Genomic DNA, 20,063 nt, shown 5'->3' with positions numbered 1-20,063 from the left:
CTGCCTATGCTGAAAGAAACACCTTTCTACCAGAAGCTGTAATGGAAGATCATATAGATTCTTTTTCTCTCCCCAGTACCCAGAAAAATACAATGTGTGATATTGCAGCAACCTTGTGAATTCTTCAAGTAATTTAACTGCATCTTTGCATTCCTCAACTTTTATAATTCTGTGACTGACAACTAAACATAAATTTTCCAGATGTGTTTCAAGCATGACTCTCTTCCTTTACTAGAGGGGCACACAGCAGAACAAGCCAATATTAGGTCAAATTTGCTTTCTGGCTGCTCCTTCCACAGGAGGGTTCACTCCCTGAACGTTTACTACAAGCACCAGGCATCACTCTTCCTTTTTTCCATAACCAGTTCTTTACCCATTAGCCAGTATTAGTGCAAAGCACTCCACAGCATTCATCCATCACTCCTTGTTGCTCTTGGTCTGTTCCCACCAACAGCCACAGCTCAAGTTCAGATTCACCACTCAGGTGAATTAGATCAGTGTATAATGAGTTCAGATGTTCGTTAGTGAATTAGTTCAAAACATTACAGGATATCCAGCAACCAGGTCCAAATAAGTCATCAATAATTTCATAGACATATAACCAGTCTCTCAGACGACAGATCACACGTTTTCCTCCTGATTATTCTATCATTTCTCTATCAAACATTTCTGAATCAGTTAATTATCTATGCCAGGGATGCACATAAGCCCCAATCATTACGACACTATTCTAGCTGCTATCTTCCCATCTGCATGTTCCCATTTCTATTGTCCTTTTTCCAGTCCTTTCATAAACTGAAGAGATCTTGCCCCTTAGTTTACTTTCCAGCTTATCCATCACACTTTCAGACATCCCATCAGTTTAGCTGCAGAATTAGAATAATGAGACTTTGTGTTCTTTAGGCCTGCATGGCATTGATTTGCCCTTCAGGCCCAGCCAACGTGGTCTTTCTCCAACCCTAAACACTAATAGTGTTATCTTTAATAAATTACAGATCTACTTCAGCATACAAGGCCTCATGTAGAGCCAAAGGTGGGAAATCTGCCTCTACAACTAAAGTATCTTTGAATCAACAACACTGTTCACTCTGCAAATACACTTTGCCAAAATATGATATATATCTAATATAGAGATCTAAAAAAAAACCAAACAAAACCAAACAAACAAACAAACAAAGAAAAAAACCAAAATCCTGTGTTCTTGGTATTTGGTGTGACAGAGACCAATGCTCACTCACACAAATGATGATTCTGGTGTAGCTACTGCAAGGAAAAAGTATACCATTGACCATGGCATGTGGAGTACATTAATTTATCTGACTAACTCTCAAGAAAATATGAAAAAAGCCATCAAAAAGACACTGCTGATGAATGAAGGCTTTCTATTTCTGCTCTTCCACAAAATATTTCTTTTGCAGCTGGACTGTTGAAGATTTGTCATAAAATTTTAGAGCATCTTCCCTGTAGTTGTGACAACGAGAGTACATTTGCTCTTCGTTACCCAATACATCTTAAATTGCTTCCTGTAGCTCTGATGGACCATTGTTCACTGTCCTATTGTTGGGCAGAAGCTGCAGCTTGAAGATGAGAAACTCACAATGGGACGCTGAAGTTGTTCTCTTCATCACAAAACCAAAAAAACGAAACCAGGCAACACAAAAAATGCCACGCAGGATAAAGCAGGAGCAAGAATCTGAGCAGACTAATCATTTCAGATGCTAAACATCTCGCACCAAACATCTGTTTATCTCAGACTGTGAAGGAAAGCAGGGGGAGGTTTGTACAGGAGTGGTTCTACTGCTGAGTGGGGGAAACCATCACACCAATGCAAAGCAAATGCAAATCTGCTGCTTGTAAAACTTAATCAAGCCCATGGAATCTTATTTCTCATCTTCTCTGAAGATAAGTTTGTCAGATGGACCAGTGTTAGTAATGAAATAAATATACAGGAACAATGGTGAACATAATGATGTACCCAAAATTAACATAGAATAGGATTTCAAGCAAGGCAAAGAAAAGTTATATTCAAATATAATACACTCTGTAAAAGAAGAATGCCCTTTTCAAGGAAGGCCAAACACAAAAATATGAAAAGTGGGGAAAATCATTGCACAGCTATCTGCTTTCCAACATTTACTGACTCCAAATGTTTAAATATCTTTCTCTGAGTAAGCACTGAAAAAAAAAAAATTAAAATATTCATCACAGAATCAAATACAAGAAGGTGGTTGATTTTGACTGCAGGCTCACACACACAAAAACCCAAAAGTATCTGCAGCTTACCACTTTCCAAAGTCATATGAATGACAAGGTTAAAAAATGGTTTTAGTTTACTTAGTTATACTTTTTCTTGTTAAGCAATAAGGAGCTGAACTTAGAGATGGGGAAAACTAATAACGCCTTAAAAATGGTAGTGTTCAAAAAACCAGCAAAATAGAAACAAAAGTGCAATATGTTTTCCAAGATAAAGGCAGTGAGAATATTTAAGACTATAAAAGAAAATAGAAATTCATGATGAAGAGGCTCACTGAGCTATCTCCAGCTCTATTATCAGTAGTGAACTATCAGGCAGATGCACTCCATGGCATCTGTCATTGCAAATGGATTCCAGTGAGTTTTAGAAAAAAAAATATACAGCTTGCCTGCAAAACCAGCCAGTACCTTGTCTGACCTCAATCTGAGTGTATTTGGCTATAAAGCCAATTTAAACTCACAAGGTTTAACATGAGGCTAATGAGCACAGCCATTCCTGACCCTGGAGATGGATGAGTTATTTTGCTATTTATGTTTAGAAGGTGGTCAAATGCCAAAACAGAGCTTTTACAGCTGCCGTAGCCTCACCTCCCTGCCATTTGTACATGGGTTTCAAATATTCCTGTGATGCTCAGGCAGTTCAGTTTGCAGTGCATACACATTGCAGCAGGTCAGAACATCTGCTCTGTTCCCAGAAATCATTTGACTTTTCACTTTAGTTACACAAAATGACACATGCAGTTACCAGAGCCTAAAATTTCTTTGGGTTTTGCCTCACCAGAATTTGCTTTCTGCTTAATGCAGTAAATCTCCAACTTTCCATGAAAGGCAACATGTTTCTATGGAAAAAGGTCACTTACTGGCTCTCCAAACATACAAAGTGGGGCATCATCTCTGGGCAGTGAGAAAAGATGGGGAGTGAGGAGGGCAGACTGCAGCCTGTGCTCTAAAAGTGAAGTCATGGCAATGTTAAAAGCACACAGCAGCACTGCAAGTATTTTAACTCAGAAGGGTTATCTCATGGTCACACGTGGTAACTGGACAAAAGCTGCGTTGATGTCTTTGCCATCTCCACGGGCATCAAAAACTGAAGAGATTAAAAAAACTTAGACAAAGCTTCCTTGGCTTTAAACTCAGAACTTTAAAACGTTTATCAATGTGAGGAGTAATTAGAAAGCTCAAGTGGTCACCTGGGAATGACCAAAACAGGCTCACAAGATCCCACATTCCATATGTGACTTGTTTTTATAGTTGCTGGTGCCTTCCAAAGTCCAAGTACTCTAAATACCTCCCCTCTAGTACTAGGAACTGTGTTTTTACTTATGCCCTGGTGATTTTTTGAAATTCCTGCCCTAACTCTGAAGGCATGCAAGCAGTAAATCAGTAGGATCATACCTACTGCCCATCAGCCCTCAAGTCACACTACAGCAGTCCATGCCTCCTCTAGGAAGCTTTGAGTAGACTTCCAGTTAAACCAGCGAAAGCTGGAAGTCACCAATTTAAAACATCTGACAAATTTATGAGGTACAAGTTCCCTGAGTAGAAACCTATCTCAAGAAAAAGCAAAATCCATGTTTCTGATTTAGACAAGCCAGTAAAACACTCAGAACTGGCGGAGACAGACCTGCTCAGCCAGTGGATCTCCCTGGTCATGCCAAGTCCTGTCCCTTCCAGAGAGCTGTGTATCCAGCTACCCACTCCTATAATGGATCCTGGATTTTAAACTGTTCAGACAATACAAATAACTGTAATTCGTGTTTCTCCAACTGCGAAATGTAAATGACATGAGCTGCTCAGTCAGCAGAATGGAGAAAGGAAAGGCAAGAAAACCCACACATAATAAATGGTGTTTTATTTTCTACAACACACATCAAGGTTTCAAAGTGCAGCAGAGCAGGTCACTTTTAGTTTCCTGGAAACATTTCCAAATGCCTTAAGATGGCTCTATAACTCTTTCTCCACAGTTAATCAAGCTTGGAGTAAGTAGATTTTATAACAACTTAGCATTAAGCTAACCTTTCCAAGTAGGTATTAATTGCAAATATGCACCTCTATTTCTCTATCAAATTTACATGAACTGATTTCCATTGTGCTAACCCAGGCAAGGTGCTGGGCAGACAGAATTTATGTTCTGCCCACCTGCAATGTCTTAAACAAGGAGGGAGACAAATGGAAAAGACAACTCGCCTGCAGTATTATTTATCTCACCAAAAGGCAATACTGCAGTTTGCCATCCTCTCTTATTGGCTGTGTGCTGCAAGCTCCACCTCTGGAATATTTCCCTGTTCTTACTATAACTGGCAGAGTAAGCAATGGCTAGTGCCTCCCTGAACTTGCCTTTCTCCCCTCTCTTGCCCAATATAGCCTTCGATCAACCAATTCCTGCAACAAAAACTTGCTTGGAAACACCAAAGCTGAAGGGGCAAGCAAGGCCTGAAAGAGGCAGAAAAGAAACGTGGCCCAGTTTGCTGTGTTGTTCTCCACTAAAGGAAAAACAACCAGCAGCCCCTGAGAAATCACTGGCCTGCCAGGACGGCAGGGTGCTGGCAGGGGGTAATGATGGAGAACGGAGCAACCTGGGCAGCTCCACTGGAAATCTCCGTGTGCAACTGAGCCACTGGCATCCCTAAACAGCCTGAGCAGTACCTGGGTAATGCTTCTCTATTTGTGCAGCGTGCAGCTGGAATCCCAGGGCCAGGAAATTAAAAACCAATCAGCTTTATTGGCCTGCTGATGCCAGGGCAATCAGTATTCATTTCTGAGAGCATATGCCCAGGCACTGCTCTGCCTTACGTGAGCACATCTCCCCAGCCTGGGCTGATGCTCTGCTTGCCCAGGGCAGGGCAGTGGCTGCCACTTTTTGGAGCCCCTCTTTGAGCCCTCACTTCTTCAAAGATTGAGAAGCAATGAGGTTAGAAGCAACAGCATCCTCCATCATCCCAGAGGAATTTTAAAACATCCTGATGGTTCCGGTAAAAACCAGCAGCACTGAAAAAACTTGCTTTGTTAAGTGGAGAACTAAGTTTCAAAGACAGGAAGGGGCATTTGGGGTGAAAAATGCGGAGGATTCTTGTTTGCACTCTACAAGAGGTTTCCCTAATGCTTTAATTAAGTGCGTATATTTGGAAGTGCTTAATGGTTAAAATTAAAGCCCAGATATTAGTTCTCTAGGAGGAGCTGTGTGTTTATATCAGAGTTCTGCATTTATAATTGAGTAGATCACATCAAAACAAGATGTATTTAAATCAGAATATACTTCTAAATTTACCTAACCTCCACACATAAAAACTCCCAGCAGGTGCCTTGTTAAACAATAAGGAACAGAGGAGGTAGATTGCTGTTCTAAAGCCTTCGGTGAAAACGAACTCTAATTGTGTGCTTACATTTTTTTTTAATCAATTGTAATAGTAAATCTCTCTCTGGTACAAAAAGAGACTTTTGCACTTTAAGCCAGCAAGCTAAGCAGTGTGATTTCGAGATATCATCTGCCTTAATATTTAGGACCTAAATCTCAGAGTATTAATATTTGATTCTGTGAGCACCAATGTATCTTTGAAAGCATAAGCCTAGTCCCAAAGTCTTTACATGCCTTTTTTTTTTTATTTTGCTTTCATGCACCAAATTCAAATACATAAGACCCAGGCATTATTCAGAAAGAAATCTTCACCTTTATGCTCCTGAAAAACAAAAAGACACAATAGATATAGTGGACATAATCTAAATATTACTGGACATGAAGAAAACAAGCTCCTTACACAAACCTTATGGAAAAGAAAATATTCTGAAGTTAATTAAAAGCTTTTTCATTTAGCTTCACTCTCCTTCCTCCTTTTACTAAAGCACTTAATGAATCTCCTATGGTTTTTTCAAATGCAGATGCTGACTATATTTACAAGCAGAGTCTGAGAGATACATGAGGCTGTGAATCCTCAGCTAAAACAGACCATAATTTGATCAGCAGCCTGAAGCAAGAGAGGCACACGCACTTCTTTGTAAACAGCTTGGAGATTCTTCTCCTTGGAATGCATGTTTTGCTGCTTGACTCCTTCCTACCAGAGCATGACTGTGAATTTTGCTACGTTTGAAAACCTATTCTACTAAAGGCTGAACAACAGAAAATTTTGGTTATGCCAACATAAAGCTTCAACTTAATATTACTCTTTTGTAAATGATAATAATAAACCATGAAAATAAAAGGCTAAATTATCAACTTCAGAAATAGCAAGAATAATAAGTGAGGTTACAGGTGCCTCATAAAGAAAAAAGAAAAGTTTCTTTTAGAAGCTACTTTTACTCACCTCAGTAACAGTAAAAATGACAACCTACAAAATATCACCACCACCCTCCCAAATTATCTGAAAAAGCTTCAGTTGGCCACGAAGCCTTTTATAGGAGGAAATTTAGTGTGAAATTTGATCTGAGACCTGTGGCCTCTTGGGAAATGTAGTTTTCTAACTGACTACCCATCTGCTTGCAGGCCTTGTTTTCATCACTGAAGAAATGAAAGGAGACATTTTTACTAGGAGTTTACTTTTATTTACCTTCTAATCCTGCATGGCAGGTCTCTAAGTAGTCTCTTTTTAGATAGGACTTGACTGAGCCTTTTTCTAAGGGAAAGAAAATTTGAATTCCTAGGGAGGGGATTATGGGTAATCTGCTACTTTAAAAAGGAATGAGTGAGCATTTTTCTGGTTTAATTTAATAGGGATTGTATGTGGAGCTCTCAGGAGAAAGAAGTGCTGCTGCTGGTATTTAGGCAGGAAAGATGGATATTCTTTTTCATCAAATGAGAGCTTAGAGGTGGGATCTTTTGTTAGGGGTCTTCTTTGAGTTGGATAGCCTGTAGAAACAGGAAACCAAGCTGTGAACAGCTTTTAGGTCCAAACAGAGGGAGAAGTAAAAAGACTAGCAAGGAATGAGAGGAGCTAGGAGGTTTTGTTGCTTTGGTTTTGGTTCTTTGTTGGTTTGTTTTTTGCTTGGTTTGCTTTGTTTTGTTTGGGTTTGTTTGTTTGTTTTTTTAATATTTATCTATTTTATTATTTACGTTTTTCAAGCTTTTGAAAAATATTCTCTACCCCTCTTCTGACCAGCTCCTAAGTGTTAGACTTAAAAATGCTTTTTCTGGAGCTCCACAAATCTCTTACAGAAAAGGTAAGTCATTAAAGTGTAGTTGGGCATTATTTTTTTTTTTACCAAAATCTGACTGTAGTGGCTGTGCTGAAGTGAGAAATCTTGCCTCATTTACTTCTCCTCTCTTTTAGGAGTTCTAAAGGGATTTGAATTCTGATTGTTTTAGCTGACAGGCAGACAAACTGGTTCCCATTCACATGTGTTTCGGTGTGATGATGGGCTACCTGCAAGCCTTAAGTAGGTGTAATGTAAGAACAACTCTCATCTGCTTCTCTGCCCTATGAGAGCATGTTGGCCCATGACCCTACATTGTTGAGGGTAAACCCCAGCATATTCAAGGCACATGTGTGCTTGGGGCAGAGGAGTACAGGAGGATTCTGTGCTGCTCACTAGGGTAGCCCAGGTTTGGAGCAGGGATGTCCCAGAGCTTTAAGCCTCCCAATTATTTTTTCTTGGTCTTTCTCAGCTTTTTAACTGTCTCTGAATGGGGAAAAAGAGCACAGGCATGGGGCATGCTTAAATCAAATAGCTGTCCCAATTCCACCCTCCTCCCCTGCAGCACCTCCTGGGAGGTGGGATGAACAGCACCACCCAGTAGTCTCATTTATTAGAAGGAATTAATGAGCACATCCAATCTGAAGTGAAGACCCTGTTGTGCATAGGTCAGCTGCATTTGAAATCTGAGGATACCCAGGGAACTGGTTTACTGCAAGATGTTAATTAGTTCTATTGAAAGCAACAGCAGTTTAAGAACACAGCAAAAATACTTTTTCGATGAGTGTTTTGTCGAGAAGATAAACTCACAACTAGTGACTGGGAGGGAGAGCAAAAAGATAACCATCTGATTGAAAAAGACAGAAAAATATTACCATGGGCTTTAACAACTTATTATAATAGCTGATGATATCATCTTGATTTCACAGTGAAACTCAATTTTATGTGTCAGCAAAGCAATCTTAAACTGCTGAGCAGATGTCAGCTGCATATCTGCCATGTCAGTGATCAGGAAAGATGTTTTTCATGAGCAGTAGCAGTCATTGCAAGCCATGTTATTTTTTCATATACTTTGAAATGAATGTGGAGGGTTGCAAGGCTTTAAAAAAGTAATTCCTAGTCTCTGCAAGTCATGGATTTTGTTCATTTATGCAGTTTTTATAGAGAATGTTTTCTATAGCTATTGGGAGACAAGTTGGAAGCCTGGAGGAAGCACTGGATAAGGGGCATTTGGAGAACACTTTAGGTAGTGCTGGTATTTCAGTTCATTATTTTCATACTAAATTCCATTGCAAATCTTCACAGTCTTTGTAGAACCTGGGCAAATTCATAAAACTCTTCCCTCAAATACTTGCTCAGCCTTTTAAAATTAATTTAGTTCTGCACCTGAGTATCCCATTTCAGCTTCCTCTTGGCTGGCGCTGCTGTGACTTGAGTCTTTACTGACACACAGAGTTCTTGAAATCACAGTTTAAATTCTTATACATGAGTAATGATACTAGAAAGGAGCTTCACCCATCTCTCCCTAATACTAGTGGTATATTGTTGCTGGAAGCTAGGCAGGGCTTTGAAACAGCGAGCATGAGATGGGAGAGTGGTGTGTTATGAAACAAATAAAACCACTGCTTTTAAAAACCTGGTGGGGGGTTGGGGATGGGGGATATAAGTGAGCATTAAAATTGGGAGTATTGGATGTTAAACAGGCAAACTGCCCACTGCCACATGATTGGATCTGAATAGACTGCACACAATCCTGATATCAAGCTGGATTTCCAGGTTTGCAATATTTGACCAGACATATTTTTCCTTTGTCTTTTCTCCCTGATGTAAGAGACTGGCTCAATAACCTCACAGATCACTTTTAGGGGATTCTGTCTTTTTTTGGTTTTCAGTTCAAGGGTTGACTTTCAATTCCATTTCTTCCACTGGGGTCAGATATTTTGAAGATTTCAAGATTTGTTACTCCTCAAGGCTGCAAAGACAGGACTAGTGATTGATGTGAGCTCAGCTGGGCTATACCTTGGCTCAACTATTGGCCCTGCCTTGAAATTTGAAGGCTGCTTCCAATGCTGCACCTTTTTTTTTTTCCTTTTTTCCTTTTTTTTTTTCTTTTTTAACTTTGTCTTAGCTAAGAGCTTGCATTGCACAGCAGAGCTTCCAGCCTCAAGACACTGAAGCAGAGAGAACATCTGAGCTGTTCTTTTGTCCAATGTCTCATCACGATCAGTAATTTCACTGTCAGCGTTTCAAAAGATTTCTCAGCAGGTGAAGTTAATCTGATTTTAAGTTAATGAAAGTTAATGATTAGTGATTCTTTTATTTTCCATATCCAGGTCTTCACCCTATAGAATGCAGACTGAAATGAGAAATGCTGATCTTTAGATCCAGTTCAATAAATGAAGAGCACTAGCTAGAGCAGCACCAATTTTGGCAGGACAGAATGCACAATGAGAGAAGTCTCTATCTCATTATCTATAAATGATGCAAATGAATATTTGAATGGGGAGAGATGAAGCCACCTGATTTATTCCTCCTTTTCCCGATGGGATGGATTTATGGTAACTGCCATGAAAGGATCTGTAAATGACTGGGCATGTCAAGTGAAGGTCGAGGTGGATAGTTGAGGAGTGCAGTCATCTGTGGTAATATTTTCTGGTCATGAACAGTAGAAGAGGTAGAATTGAAACTATGGAAACTTATCTTTATGTCTGGATTGTCATTGTACGTAGGAGCCAGGTGCCCTTTACAGAGGTCATGAGCAGTAGCATCCTCAGGCTCTGCTCTCTTTGGCTGGAAGATGCAAGTTTTCCATAACAAACTGTTCAGCACTTTGACCAAAACAGAGTGTGCTTTGAGCAGGGCTTGGAAAAGTGGGAGGAGACACTTCCCATTCATCACCCTGATTTTTGTTTTCCGAGATGAACAAGAGCTGTAAATTCAAGCTCAGTTCTTGAAATTCAGCTTTTTCATGTTGCTTCCTCAGGTCCAGCAGCACAGGAAATCAAAGGGCATCAATTCTCCAGCCTTGACTTGCAGCTGCCACTGTCTAAAAGCATATGCAATATCTGGGAAACATTCTTCCCATTGCTCAATCTCTTTCCTGTTATTTATCAAATCCTGCTGACTATGGAATTCAGAGGGGCTAGCACTGATCTTATTCCACTTCTCCAAATTTAGTGAATTTTGAAGTGAGCAAGCATGCTGCATGGAGCTTCTGCATTCTGCTGGCTCTTACCATTCCCGGGAGTCCCACAGTTTTCTCTGCTTTTCATAACAGAAAGGAAGGCTGGGAGGGAAGTCAGGAAGGTGGCACAAACCCACCTTCCTGCCCCAAGCCAGCAACAGCTCCTCCTAAACAATTGCTGCTGGATGTTGGTCCAATCAGTCCTTGTTAATCTCTACAAAGGTGATTGCTACAAATTCCCAGGCCAGCCTATGCCAGCAGTTTCCCTTGCAGTCATTAAATAATTAGTACTGCACTTTAGCTTGAATGACTCAGGCTTTATCTTTCGTCCAGTGGTTGTTTTTGTGCCTCTATGAAATACTGAATAGTCATTTACTACTTGGTATCTTCTCCCTCTGAATATATTTGTGTGTTGTATTCGAGTCACTTCTGGGTAGCCTAAATAGATTTTGATAAGTTAAATAAATCTTTCTGCTGACGCTGATCTCACAGATCGGATTTGAAGTATAATGGTATCACTCTAATCTGCCCATGAGGAAGAAAAAACAACGTTTTCCAAAGACAGAGTCAAACACAGGATTGCTCATCCAGTCCTTTTTATATCATCAGGTATTCCAGGGAGACTACATTTGTCTAGACTTTTTATAGCTGCCCTTAAAAAATCCCCAAACAAAAAACCATCCCGAAATCAAAAAGAAAACTCTGCTTCCTGTGTTTTAACCTGGCACTGGTGAAAAAATTGTTTTTGTTTGACCCTGATAGCAAGTCCTACCCAACTCAGCTGAAGGGTTATTTCATGGCAGTGAACTGTCTTCATTGTTAAACATACTTGTAAAAGAACATGTGACTTAATTCACTTTCAGTCAGATTTGTGTGTATATATATATAGCATAGGCCCCCATCTTCTCCATTAGAGAGTTGTTCTGTTCATGGTATCATACTTGAATTGCTACCAAATTGGAAAGTCTCTCAAGGTTTTCCATTTGAAATGCCTGAAATTTGATTTAGCAAATTTGTTGCATTGCAGCTCTGGCTGCAAAGGTAATCTCTTGTGAAGCCTGTGTAACCTCCCATGGAATTTGTCTGCAACTGAACAAAACCTTGTGCTTTTCTTAGAAGGAAAAGATGTGTGTTAGAAAATTTTTGTTAGTATTCTTTACTGCTCACTTTTGTTCGAGTTTGGGAAAAGGAAGGGGACAGTTAGAGTAGTTCTTATAATGTTATATTTTTATTTTCCAATTTGAATAGCTATCAGATGACTGTATTATGAGAAGCAGAAGTTATTTGTGATGTTTGCAACACAAAGACCCACCCTGGATGATTTACAAATAAATGATGTCCTAAAAGAGAAAAGAAATTGCTTCCATGGGGTGCTGCGTTTCAATAGTTCTAAATAATTGCAGTTAGTAAGGGCAATTGCTGCTGATTGCTGCCATGGATCAGCATTCACATTGCACTAACACTGAGAAACGAAGCTTCAATTATAACTCCAATCTGCAACCCACTTCAAATAATTGAAATATTTCCCTCGACTTGAGTGGACTTTACTGTGCAAACAAACTCCGTCCTGCTCACCCAGGAGCCGTCGCTGCCGAGCTCTGCAGGGCGGGCAGAGCAGCTGCACTTCCTTGCACTGGTTTTTGCATTGCCTTGGCAGGTCAGGGAGTGGGGTCCAGACCCAAAGCACGGGTTCACAACAGGGTCTGCAGTCCTGAGGACTTGGGAGGCTGCTGCAGCCAGTGTGCTCCTTTCTTCTAATCCCAACCATCCCACAGGTTTTTCGTCTGGCCATTCGTGTAGTGGCACTTCGTACCAGTGGTAGGGACAGCATAATATGGAGGGAGAGAGGAGTTGGGAGAAACAGCTCTAGACCTCATTAAAATTCCCATGCAAGCTAAAAGAATGAAGATGTATATTTGTCAATAGCTGAACACTTCGGGGGAATTGCATAGACTGAGTAAAAGGAAGTATTCCAGGGTGAATTCCCAAGTAGATTACTAAATACACTCTATGGCTGGAAGGGTAAGATCTGTGGTAAACTGCCCCATTCCTGTTTTCTTCTTGGTCTTTCTAATAAATGGATTTGTTCTAGGTTCAAACATCATATACCATTCATTAGACTTGTATAGTTAAAGAAAAATCTATTTCTTATCCTTGATGGAATGTGTGTAACTTCAGCTGAAGGCTGGGAAAGGGCAGGAAATCAATAGGGTTCTATTTAGCATAAAATTAACAGTGTGAAATATAAGTGACTGCCTTCTGTACACAATTTAATTATTGGAAACACAACCCCCTTTGAAACTGAGCCCAGGACACATTTTCTCTGTAAATGAATGAGCATTCTCTTACAGTGTAATGCACTGGAAAAGACTGCATTAAAATCAACTTGCTTTTTCCACTTAGAGTGGTTCCTGTAAGCAAGGAGCACTGGAAATCCTCTTCCAGTAAACTTTGTATTGAGTACAGTACCTTTAGGATATTCTTCTTCTCCCTATTGTAGCCCCCCTTCCCAATCACTCAAAGGAACTGGTAGTTTCTATATGCTTTGCAGAAAGCTTGTGCTCTTCCTAGGAATGAAAAAAAAAAAAAAAGGAAGAAAAGAAGGAAATGTACCTGTCTGGTCAGGAGAAAATGTCGTTAACTGTAATATTGTTTCAGTTTCTTTCCATTATTTCATTAGAGAAATTAATGGTCCATATCAAGTAAATGTTCAAACAGGGAATCATGTTTTGGTTAACATAATCCAAAGAATGGGACTATTCTCTGTCTGTACCTTCTATTATTTTTTCAAGGACTCCACTAGGGTTTGAAGGTCTCCCTAGGGTTTTTTTTTTTTTTTTTTCTTTATTCACTTTTAGGATTTAATAACTGAATTCTCATTTTTCCCATTCTCTTTTTTTTTTTTTTTCCCATACTGAACTTACCAGTATTTACAATCTGTTTGTGTACACTTGAGTTGTCCATGAAATTAAAAATTCAGTGAAGAAATTACTTGGGCATTTGAGTAATTAAAAAAAAAAGGGGGGGAGGGGAGGAAAATTCCAGCATAGAAGATTGTTAATGTTGATAATCTTTAGCATGCTGGAGACACATACTACATGGGTTGCTCTTAAAAATTCCATTAATAGTGCTGGAGGTTTTGCCTCCCCCCAGCGTATAAGTCTATTTATACAGTCCCAAATGCTGTAAACACCTTTCTATTATGCTTTCCTGACATAATGTAGGAAATAAAACATGTGGCTGTTAAGTGATACCCTAGCCTGGAATTATGGTGTTGTTCCCCACACACCTAAGAGCAAACACATATTTTAGGTGATGATCCTGCCAGGAGATTTCCAGCATAAAAAGCCGTTGTCCAAGTGTGGATGATGCCCTTGCGACCCAGTGAATCACGATGCAGAAAATGTCTCCTTTTAGTGTTATGATTAAAGCTCAAAATATTCCAGAGACTTGCAAATGAAGAACACCAAAAACAAATGCTACCCATTTTTAGCTGAATCGTTGAATTCCCCTGGGTTTGCAGAAGCAGAATACAAATTTCTGAAATGCTCAGCTCCTCTTCCATTAGCTTTTTTTGCTTTTTCCATTTTCTCCAAATAGAAGAGGCGGAGGCATATGACAAGTTTTGAATATATGTTTAGAATATGTCTCTTGGAGCATTTTAGCTGAAGCCTGGACAGAAATGCATTTTCTCTGGAGGATTGAAATTATGACTTGAGTGAAAGAATTTGGATCAATATGAGATAAATGCTTGGTTTGTGCCTTCTTTTGCTGTGTTTTGTTTTTGTAATAGGAATAAATCAGAGTCCACAAAATGACTGACTGGCACAGGAGCAAAAATGAGCTTAGGATTCAGAGGACTGCCTCCAGTTCCCCACTGTGATTTTTAGCCTTTTGAAAAATCTAACCCTCACCGTATGCAGGTTTGGGTTTCTCATTTGCCAAGCGTCAGTAGCAATTTCCAGGGTGTGGTGACAATATGCACAGTCTGGATTCTTGCATGTTTGGCTGTTTGGAAGGAAGGTTACAGGTATTCCATCATTTCAGCGCTGTGTTTGTGCATTCTGTCTCCTGAGGACATCCTTCATTAATGTCTTGCACTCTCCAGTGGCTCAGTGTCCCTCTATTTTATTTCCTCTCTGTGCTAGAGGCCGACGTGCTCATGAAAAACACGGTTGTTTTTCATGGGAGGCTTTAGCTGCCATGCTAATGCAGGCACTCCAAAAGCCCTGAGAAGGCAGGACTGCTTCCCACTGAGACTTCAAACAGCATCATAAACTGCTTGTTTCTCACCACAAGACCTCTTCTAACTTTTGAAAGCTTCACTAAAGCACTTTCTTGTGTTTGCATTTCCAGATTTCCTACTTGAGGGGAAAAGAGGGAGGCAAAGCATTGCTGTAGCAAACTGTTTAAAGTGAACTTTTCAATTTCCCTGCAAATGAGTGAATTTGCTACCTCAAGGGAAGCTCCAGAAAGAAATCCCCAGTAAAGAGAAGGAAAGGAAAAAGAAAGTATAAAACTCTAATTTTCTTTCTCAAATATACTGGGCCTGCCAAAATTGCTAGAAGTGTCTTTAAGTTTCTGAGCCTTTTGATATTCAAAACTCCCCATCCCAAATCTCAGAAACAAGGAAGAACTCAAGAATTTTTGACATTGAACAGTGAATAGATACAAATAAACTTATTCAAGATATGATCATCATAAAAACTGTGTGTAGGCAGGATTCTAAATTACTAGGCTTCAGGCAGACCCCTCCACAGCTGAGGGCTCAGTGGAAACCTCTGGAGGAAAAGCTCAAAAGAGCCTGAGATAGTGTGTCTTCCTCTGTTTCTTGCTGATGCTAGAAATGAGATGTTGGATTAGATTCTAGCACTGTGCTGGGATGGTAATTCCTTTAGACTTCTGATTCACAAGTTAAAATGAAATATATGAGAAAATAGGGGCTAAAGATTTTGTTGTTTAGTGTAATGTCACTTAGTACCAGAAAATAACTCATCCCTGTGAACAAACCTCTATCATTCATCTGCATTCCATGGTATGTTCAGCAATTACTTTTATTTGGATAAAAAAGTAAAACTGGGAGATCTAGGGCTAGGTCATAGAAAATGAAGACATTTTCTTTTTTCAAACCATCTTTGCTTTCAGCTGCTGCAGGTTTTGTTGATTTGTTTTGTTTTTTAATAAAGTGGTCCCAATCCTGTGGTCCAGATTGGATCTACCAGAGCAACTTCACCAGTTCTACTGCCAGCTCCTCTTAATCTGGAACCTGTGAGCCTGCTCCTATCTGTTCTTTTTTGGAGGTGGGAGAGGGTGGGGGGGCTGGAGTGTCCTGTGAGATGGGAGAAAACCAGGAAGATGTTCACCTGCATTTCAGTTGTTTCCTGTGGCTTGATGAGAGGGTAGGAGCTATTTATTATCCAGCTCTGCACTCTGCTTAGACCAGAATTTTGAGCACCATTGGCTTGAAACTTTTAAATTGCACTATGTATGCATTTTGGAGATTTACTCTTTACCTGAAGCTGTGATTAGGGAGGACATTTTACATACAAGATGCATTAGAAAAATATTGTTGTTCTGGAGGCACAGGAGAAGTGCTTCATTTTCAAACCTTGGATGATACAGGGTGACAGGATAATAAGATCCCTTCTTTGCATGATTTCATTGTGAGCTCTCAGAAAACACTTTTTATTTCCCAAATCCCTTGAAGGTCTACAAATACCTGCAGCTGGAGAACAGGCCAGTTTGGTCCTGCTGCCATGATCCCAGCCTCAGAGGGGCTGAGCAGACGGGCAGAACACACCACTGTCCATCTCCTCTCCAATGGATTACAGCTTTGCTCAGTTAACTATCTTTGGTACTTCTGCCCCAGAAAATGCTTTAACTATGAGGCTTGTTTCCAGCTGCTACAGGATAACAAATAAAAGTCAAAACTAGGGAATCTGAAGGAGCTGACTTCTGAAGAAAACCCCTTTCTTAACTTTGTTTTCATGGTTGATGGGGTAACATTTTACAGTGCTTCCCAGTTTTATGTTATATGTGCCTGGTGGTTGAGGAAAGGCTTTGATTTGTGTTTTCCCAAAGGTCCCTTACAATGGCTGTAGTACCTCAGCATCCCTTGGCCCTTGCAGTTTTTAGAGAACGGCTCTGGGTTTTTAGAAATGGCTCACACAGTAAAGACTTGCCAAAAATGTGCTGGAGAGAGGTATTTGCTGTATACAACTAAAACCAGTGGATTAGGAACTCCAGTCCTCTTCAGCAAATCCGGCCCTGCGTGTGAAATCAGGTTAAATTCAATTTACCCTGATGCCTCTGTGGATGGCACAGCCCATAAGGATGACACATAACCAATAAATGAGCTACTAAGGAAAGAGTAGCTCCTAATATTTGTGATGGTTTGACAGTGTTAGGTAAATACCATTTAGATATCTGAACCTAGAAATGGGCATGTTTGTCACTGCAAATTGGGAGGTCTATGGATTTTCGACTTTATTTTGCAAAGTAGTTGAAAAGAGTGTGTTGGCAGGAGGTAAAACCTTGCTAAACTTGCTCAGAGAACTGTAAAAGAGAAGAGACAAAAAATACAATGTTCTGAGTGTAAAGTTGGAAGCTTGTGCTTGTTTTCTTTCTGTTCCCTGGGGAGGGAGGAGGGGGAGAAACCTCTATTATGAATTATGACAGGGCTGACACTGACTTTTGCTTTTCTTGAAAATGCAGAGTGCACATTGATTTTCTGTTCATTACAGGTATTAGTTGCTATATTTAACAACCTCTGGTTAAGAGAAGAGGTATGAGGTATGTTTTTACAACAAAACCTTGCTGCTTTAGATGGTGTCCAGCACAGATGATCCCAGGCAGGGGGAGAGAATCCTAGAAAGGAGCTGCTTTAGCTCTGTCTGTCATAAAGGGGAAATCAGAAGGAAAGAAGATCTTAATTCTTGAACAAATTTACTAGCCCTTAGGACACAGAACACAAAGTACTTATCTCTTCCTTGATGTGGAGCAAAATATCCCACAACTAAAAAGTAAAATGATTTTCTTGTTCATTCAGTACTTGGTACTGGCTTGGAATCTGTCCCCAAACCAGATTAACTGCTCACCTGTGTGGTGGAGATATTTGAACTGCTGGAGTTTGGACCACAAACCTGTTTAGGTCCCCAAAGTAGAAAGGTTCTCCTTCTCACAGAAATGAAAAGGATCTGAATGCTTGACTACATCCTTACATCATCCTGGCCTCTGATACAGGATTTCTGTAACTGGTTTAGGAGATCAGCAATTGCACAGCAGGACTCATGAGAAGTTAGGAGATAAGAGGAGAAGGTAGGAGTAAATAGGTAGGAGGTACATATAGGGCTACAGGGTTAATTTACTTCAGCTAATGGATTTCTTAAGGATTTCAGTTTGTAAAAGGATTTATGCAAGGGGAGAAACTACAAAAGGTGATTTACCGTATGGCCTTAAAACAGATGGAGATATGGAGAGACTGGAGAGTGGAATGGAAAGAAGGAGGTGGCACATTACACCAACTTTAGGCCAGACTCTGTCTCCCCAGGAGAGAGGATGTAATCCTGTAATCCGTGTGTCTTGGTTGTACATCTCCATGAATAATGCACTAAAAATAGGAATCTGCTATAGCCTTCAGTCTGAAACTTTAGTTCTTCATTCCTATGTAGAAGTCCTTGCCTTTCATTCTGGGGACTGATTGTTCAGTCACATTTGCCAAGTGAAATACCAAATGTTCATGTTGCCAGCATCTGAGAGAAGACAGACTTCTAGAGGTTGGAGGAATTGTTTAATTCTTCATTTTCCTCCCAGAAAGTTGTTTTTTTTTTTTTTTAATAATGTGAATGACAATATTAATTAAAATGTTTAATCCTAACCTTGGCTTGGATATCAAGACAGACTTAAACCTCTTGGTTTAGTTGAGAGTGTGTGTGTCAAAAGATTCTTCTGTGCTGCTTTTATAATTCTATCAAGGAAATTAAATTTTGCTGGCACACTAATTGCTGTCTGTTCGTGAAGTCTAACAGGTGTGGGTTTCCTTCTCTTGCTGGGAGATTCCTTTCCATGATGAAAACTGGCATAAACTGTTGTGTGCATGGCACCACATTTGCCTTTCCACTTAAAATGTGCCCTCTCCAGCTCGTCTTACTCCTTCTGCAGTTGGAGCTTATAGGAGGAAAGGTGTTTTTTTTCACCCTGAAAATGTTCAAGGCCATCAAACTACTCTTGATCAGAGCAGTACTTTCAGTTTTTGTCCCAAATGTGTGATAAATCCCTGTGGACTTAACCCTGATTCCAAATTGCCATATAGAGAGCAAGAGCCCTTTCTCAGACATACTCTAAATCTATCCCCCCTGATCATTACTGATTTGAGAGTCTGATATTTCACTGTCATCTCTACTTGAGTTGATTAAGTCTCTCAATCTTTAGTCTAAAGAAACTGATATGAACTGCCCTGGCAGGAGAAAGTCTTCCCTCTTCATCTCTCCTGCATTTCAAAAGACGCCTGAAATGAGCTGATAAATGGGATTTCAGATGATAGAAGAGGCCAGTCAGCAAAGCCTGTCATGCCAGACTCCTTCATTTTCAAAGGTTGCAAAGATGCTGACTCCTGGCAAAGTTTTACAGACCTTGGATGACTAAGCAAGCTTCATTAACTCAGATTTGACTAATTGCTCGTTTAGGGAAAACAAATAGAGACAGAAAAACTCAGAGCCAGCAAGCCAAATGGTGTGAATAGGATGCAGAGAAAATTGCTTGAAAGCCAGCTTCAGGACGTGTGTGCAACCCTGCGTTTATTTGCTGCTGTTCGCATCTTTCCTGCTACTGCATTTTTGTCGCTGAAAGCCGGTGTATCAGCCGTGATTTTCACAGCTATTCCTTTGTTATCCACTGATTGCACTCTTTTCACCTGTCTTCATTCTCTTATTTAGACCATTTCAGTAAAAAGGAGGCAACAGAAAAATGTCGTGCCCCCTCAGAGTAACACCTCATTAAAATTTGCAGAAAACCTGGAGGAGGAAAATCAGGTAGTCAAGATAATCTAGCTGTGACTTGATTTTCTATTCACCATTGGTCCTCAAACACTAGCATAAGTAATCCATGTGTACTTTACTCACCTCCTCTTTTCACCATCCCTACTTTGCTCCTAGTCTGTACTATTAGTCTAGCAGTTTCTGGAAGACCTGAACCTGATTGAATCACTGATGTAACCAAAAGTATTGCTCATCTTACAGTTTCCTTCCTGACGTGGTTTATTGTCTCAGAAATTTAGTTTATGGGTTTAGTGGGGTTGGAGATTTGTTACCTTTCTCTCTTCATAGTTTTTATACAGTTCTTTGCTGAGGACCTTGTTCCACCCACACCCTCCAGTACTCCAGTAATACACCTCAGAAAAAAAAAGGGAGAATGTGTTCATCTTGGTAATTTATTCATGATGAATAATTTGCCATTGTCTCACACACCAACTTGACTGTCATGAGTGCTCAGAAGGTTTTGTAAT

Source organism: Myiozetetes cayanensis, unplaced genomic scaffold (assembly GCF_022539395.1).
Source record: "Myiozetetes cayanensis isolate MyiCay16 unplaced genomic scaffold, myiCay2020 scf17, whole genome shotgun sequence".
NCBI classification, from domain to species: Eukaryota; Metazoa; Chordata; class Aves; order Passeriformes; family Tyrannidae; genus Myiozetetes; species Myiozetetes cayanensis.
This window is presented reverse-complemented; position numbering follows the sequence as displayed.